The sequence below is a fragment of the Pteronotus mesoamericanus genome, unplaced genomic scaffold (assembly GCF_021234165.1).
Source record: "Pteronotus mesoamericanus isolate MK-2021 breed Mesoamerican mustached bat unplaced genomic scaffold, CSHL_Meso_final contig_90, whole genome shotgun sequence".
NCBI classification, from domain to species: Eukaryota; Metazoa; Chordata; class Mammalia; order Chiroptera; family Mormoopidae; genus Pteronotus; species Pteronotus mesoamericanus.
The window spans coordinates 32083348-32089347 of NW_026555277.1; the positions used below are offsets into that span (position 1 = coordinate 32083348).

The 6000-nt window shown below is 35.5% G+C and overlaps 1 pseudogene; it reads right to left on the reverse strand.

Moving 5' to 3' along the window:
* Positions 1–1526: 1526 nt before the first annotated feature.
* Positions 1527–1732, reverse strand: LOC129080732 (serine palmitoyltransferase small subunit B-like; annotated as a pseudogene).
* Positions 1733–6000: the final 4268 nt, after the last annotated feature.

Below are 6000 nucleotides of genomic sequence, written 5' to 3' on the forward strand. Positions count from 1 at the left end.
AGTCAACAGTCCTCAAAGGATGACCCGAGAACGAGAATAAAATATGCATCAGAGAAAATTCACTTTATTAGTAATATGAAATGGGAGGTGACGTTAAAATTATTCGGTGACATTGGTTCTCAAATTGTGGTCCTCCAAATCTGGGAAGTCTCCAAGATCTTTTCAACGGCTCTCTGAGATCAAAACTATTTCCTCTATGATAATAAAACATGATTTGCCTTTTTCATTTTAATTATTTATTTATAAAATTAAATCTAATTTAATTTGCAAAAATCAACAAATACATGTTCAGATATGGTTTATCTTCAAACCACGAGTTTGCTTTTGTTTTGTAAGCAAACATGGAATTTAATTTGGTATGCCGAACACCTTCTCTCTAGCTCTTTTTGGAAAAAAATTTTTTCATGATACAAAGGTCCAAGTATTGTCAAAAAACTATTTACATTTTTACCCTACAGTATGGCTAACACTAATATTCATTGAAGGAAAGAAACACTGCAATGCTGGTCTTTGGCATTCATATTTGATACAGCAGTGTAATTAAAAACTTGCAATTGTTTTTAAGATAGACACTTTGAAGGAAATTTAATAAATCTTTCTTTTTTCTCTACAAAGAAGCCACTATATCAAAGCATTTAACTGGAGCTGTAAGTTCCTGCTGGTAGACTATTACTTCAAGACTATTTATTAGGTTTTCTTCCTGTAGCCCAATACATACTCTCCCCCTCCACTGAGTGAAAGCACATTAAAAAAAGCAATTTCTTTTCTCTCCACTGCCCCACCCTCTGGCATCATGCAAGGCAAGACAACATCACAAGTCAAAACATCTGAATTTACTTTGATTATATTTTGTGTATTATACTTAAAATTATTTTGTATTATAATTCTTACTGGGTTATCTAATATCAACACTGTTGATTTTAAATCCTTATAAAGCCAGACTTGGCAGCATTTGAAACAATTTATGAACCATGTCTGGAAGGAGATAATTGAGTCCAGCCTATTCTTCTGCACCTTAAATAAAAGAACTTTAGGTATCAGTAGTTAAGTAAAAAAAAAATACGTTGGGGGCTCATATAATTATTCATGTCTTTATATTGTAAACAAGGATATGATACTTTCAACAGTAGCTTATGAACAAATTTTTAAAAATATATCCTCTACTATGGAATAGGTATCAAGGGAACATTTTTAACATGATTCTGGTAGGTCTCTTATTAGCCTACTTTCCAGAAATATTTTATATGAAATTGTCCAATTAAAAAAAATCTAAAGTCATAAATTTAAGTTGAGAAAATATGGTATGTGAGGTAAGGCCATTTTATTATCCATGGTCTGATGCACAGTGTAACATGTATAAAAGAACCTAAAGAGACATCTATCTCAAATACCAGAGAGGATATAAGAGTGTATAGAAAGGTGAGAACTTTTTAGGGCAGGTAGTGAAAGACACAGTATTCACCTAAAATGATAAGCTGTAAGCAACATATACCTATGTAATGCCAATTCACAGAATGCAAACAAGATCAGTTAGAAAGTGTGCTGTGATAGCCACACATTTTGGAGAAAAATTCCCGAGCCAGGCGGATGTGGATTGGGATAAAAAAAAACGGACAGTATAGACCACCATCGCAAAAACGACTAGTAAGGTGATATTGAATGTGGATGGCTCCCAGGGTTGGTATTGACAGTAGAGCCAGGAAAAATAGTTCATCACACGCCTGAAATCCATGGTTGGCTCCTTCAAGCTACAGAAAGTCCTTCCTACCGAGGAGGGTCCAGGTTTGGATTCTTGTCCTTGCGCCTCCACGGAATGATCCTGGGTTACTTCAGAGTTGCTGCCGTTTCTTCATTAACTGGTTGAGCGTATCTTCTTGAGCCTTAGGTGAGCACCGGTGCTTTGGCGCCTGTCCCGGTGCTGTGAGCTTCCCACTGCGCTGGCTGCCTCAGAGCTTCCCAGAACTGGGTGTTCAGCCCTGTTGTCTACACTATTGCCAAAACTCCAGTTCAGCCAGACTGATTCCAGTGATAAATTATTTACAAAAGGAAAACACTCCCACGCAAACTTGTGTCTAACCGTGCTGCTCCCAGAGACTCCTTCCAGCTCATTTCCATTCTCTCATTAATGTACAGTAGAAATTTCCAGAGGCCATATGACATATAATGATGTTATCACTCTGCTGACTAACAGAATGCCTGCATACGCATTCTTGTGTTTTCTGTGGTAGTTAAGGATCAGTATGTGTATTTTTATAAATTAGAAAAATTTATAAAGATTAATAAAATGTTTCTTCTTAGTATTTCTGTGATTTTATTACACAGCTATCTTTGGTTAGGATAGCTATAACCTCATTATTATCAAATAAACAGTTATCTTGAAATCTTGAATTTTTCTTCAAGTCTATACAGAAACATGACAAAAAGTAACTACCCGTTGTTGCCTTGCTTTGAAATAATATTTTGAAAATGCCTCAGTTTAAATATGGAATAGGAATACCCTTAGATGTCATTCACATAAGTGAAAGCTCTTTGGGCCTTTGATAATATTAAAGCGTATAAAAGGTCCCAAGACATAAGAGTTTGGGAACTGCTGACATAAATAACGAAAGACCACGGGTGGACAGAGACCTCTGAAGGATGGTCTCATCCTTCTTGTTCCAAATGACGTGCTTAGCAATTCTTTGAAACATCATTTAAAACCTTCCATCCTTTGGCCAAAGTGGCTTGGCACTTGCTGGAAGCCAAAGGAAACATCTTTTCCCCCTTTCTAATCTTTTATTAATTCAATTTTCACCAATTTGTTTTTCTCCCACAAAGGTTGCTATTGTCTATTTTACCCTAATTATTTAGGATCAGTTGTATTCTTGAGTCTTCTGCAGGAAATTTGTGTTCACTGGTTCCTTCTAGACAGTGCTTCCCCACCCCCAACAGCTTTCCCCTCATTTTCATTTGTTCCCCTCGTTCTCTACCGCGCTCCTATCACATAGACCTTCTCTCACTCTTAATTGTTATTGTTCTCAAACAATTGGGATCAGACTGTGAAGAGACTAAAATGATTTCTTGTGGTTGATATCATGTAACAAAAAAATGTCTTCAATAGAATACCCATTCTTCTATTAATTCATTCATTTAGCCAAATTACATCACTAAAACCTACGGACAGAGATAATCACCATCATCCCTATTTTGGAGAAGAGTGTAATTTAAGATCTATATATAAGAACGCGGGCCTATAAAGTTCTCATCAAGAGCAAGACCTGACTTGTTTGTCCTTGTATCTTCCACAGTACCCAGCAGAGTGCCTTTTATGTTGTTCGTTTTCAATATATTTTGGGGGGATGGAGGCAATCTATTTTCATGTAGGAAAAGTACTTCATACTATGTTGGGAGTGAGAAATGGTCAGATTCCTCATGCTGTGGAATCAGCAGATATGAACTTTAATGACATTCCTTGGTAGAATGCATCCACCCACATATCTGGATATTTGAATCAGAACAAATGAGGCTTTGTATTCACATGGCATATCAGAGTTTACGGGCAGATATAGAAATGAGTGTTTCTCAGTAGTGAAGTACATCTCTGCATGTTTCCCTGTAATATTGGATCCTAAAGAATATGACAGCATTTGGCAGTATGCACACAAACCCCAGACACTGCGGAACTGCAAGGTATTTTGAGATTAGATAGAAAAAAGAGTATAATCAGACAACATTGTCCAAGATTGTTGATACTTGCTATATTAATTTTCTTATTTTGTACCATTTGCTTGTGAAAGTCACAATATTCTTACGCCTTTCTTCCAAAGCATTTTAAGTGCTCTCACTGTGGCCATCCACGGAGTTGGGTTAGATATTATGATTCTCATTTTACAAAGAAAGATACCAAAGCATGAAGTGAAAAGTCTTGGATGGTTGTTGGCCAAGCATTAGCCTGGCTCTTGACTCTTTGAAGCATTTTTTTTTTCTGAGTTATTACCAAACAATGAAGAGCAGTAGGTGAAGAATTATTTAATTCAAAAGAAATAAGAAAAAAATCAGAGCAATGAGATTAAAATATTTGGATTAATGTGATAATGCATCTTGGAGTTTGAGCACATACCCACCCACCTACCTGTGTGAATTCAAGAATGAAATGGAAACCCGTTTTACTGTGTGGGCATGAAGACTGACGCAAGGACCGTGACAGGAAATGTTAGGGCTGTGGCCACGGAGCTCTTCCGGCTGAGATCACATTTACATCCTTAAAGGCACACTGATGACTATCATTCGATGACTTGGACCAGGAGATGGGACTTTACTGAACTTGATAGTTCTGTGACATTTTAGCCTTGACATTTCAACATGAATTGTTTGCAATTTTAATTTATCCCAGTAAAATCAGCAGGGGGAAATGGAAAGACTCCCAGTGTTCAAGGGTGATTATATGTTCGTATGCAGGTATTTTCAGATTCAACAAATAGGTAAAGGGGTTAAAGACATTATTTTAAACATTTGGTTAAAGCCCTCTAAAGGAACTTTTAACTAGAATTCATATTTAATTCTCTCGTTTAAGAACAACTGTTAATAACAAAGGAAATAAACTGAAAAACAGTGTGAAAGGTTATCTGGTTTCTTGCCACACTGTGGAAAGTAATCAGAGCTACATGTCAAGCTTTAAAAAAAGATAGTTATCCTGTGGTGAAGGCCAGGGGAAGGGCAGGTGGCGGGGAGGGGGGGGGCGGTGCTGGGTGGAGGTGGGCAGAGGGGGGAAGGAAATGGGGCACATCTGTAGTAGCGTCAACAATAAACACATAAAAAAAGTAATCTTAAAAGTCCTTAAAGAGCACATAAGAATTTGAATCACTGGTTCTGAGCTGCCCACAGTGGCCTGTGACAGAGACTTGTGTCACAATTGGTCACAATACTCTCACTCTTTGTTCAGGCCTTGGCATTTTTACAACTACAGTTAATTCTCTGACTCATTTTATCACCATAATCTTACTTTCTGATTGCCACACATTTTTTTGCCTCTATTTTGGAAACTTATATTCAGGTAATTATGATGTTCTAGGAAAACACAGATTTTTTTCATACACAAGTTTATTTGGAATCAATTGCAAATCATACTTTCTATCCTCGATGTGCAAAAGTAGAGTTTAAATAAATCCCCTTACATGACTATGCCATGGGCCTGAGTCTGAACTCTATCTGCCTCTTCTGAGATGTTGAAGGTTTGGTCTGAATGAACTCTGAGTTTCTTTCCTATGCTAAAATTCTATGTTCTTTGGCCATCCTTAATAATGGAAGTGTAAAGAAATTTTTACTTAAATAAGCTTCTAATAATTCTTCCCTGTCTGGATAGTCTTGGATTACATGCTTTTATATAATTTATATTATTTAAAAGGAAATTAGTCACATAAAATATAAACTTTCAAATATGTCTGTATACAAAAATTATGTATTTTATAATTTGTCCACCACAATTATTCAAAATGGGAAATAAAATTTTTTATGTGGCAAAAGATATATTAAAACATTCTTAGATTTACTTTTATTGTTCTCTCTAATCTCATAACTTGATGTATACTTTTCATTCTTGTGTCAGAATCTTTTTTCTATAATCGGGACTGTTTTTTTCTAACTTTGCTATCTTCTTGGATTTGTATTGAATTTAAATATATATGTAAATATTTTGCTGTCATTTTTCCTCTTTAAGCTCTCCCATTGCTTTAATTTTTTTTTATATTTTCTTTTTTATCCTCAGAATTTAGAATTCAGAAATATACGGCACATTGATCTGTCTTTCATCTTTAAGGAAAATAAAGTGGTTTTTTTTTTCTTTTGAGGTACCTGTTGTGCCTACCACAAAACTATCTGTATAGTCTTGGACATTCAATAAATACTGCATGAATTAAATTAATTATTCATAATTTATTAGTTTTGTGACCATATGTTTTTACTGTTCAATTTTCATTTACCTTTTCCTTTTTTCCCATTTTCCAGTTCTATCTTTTTCTTTTT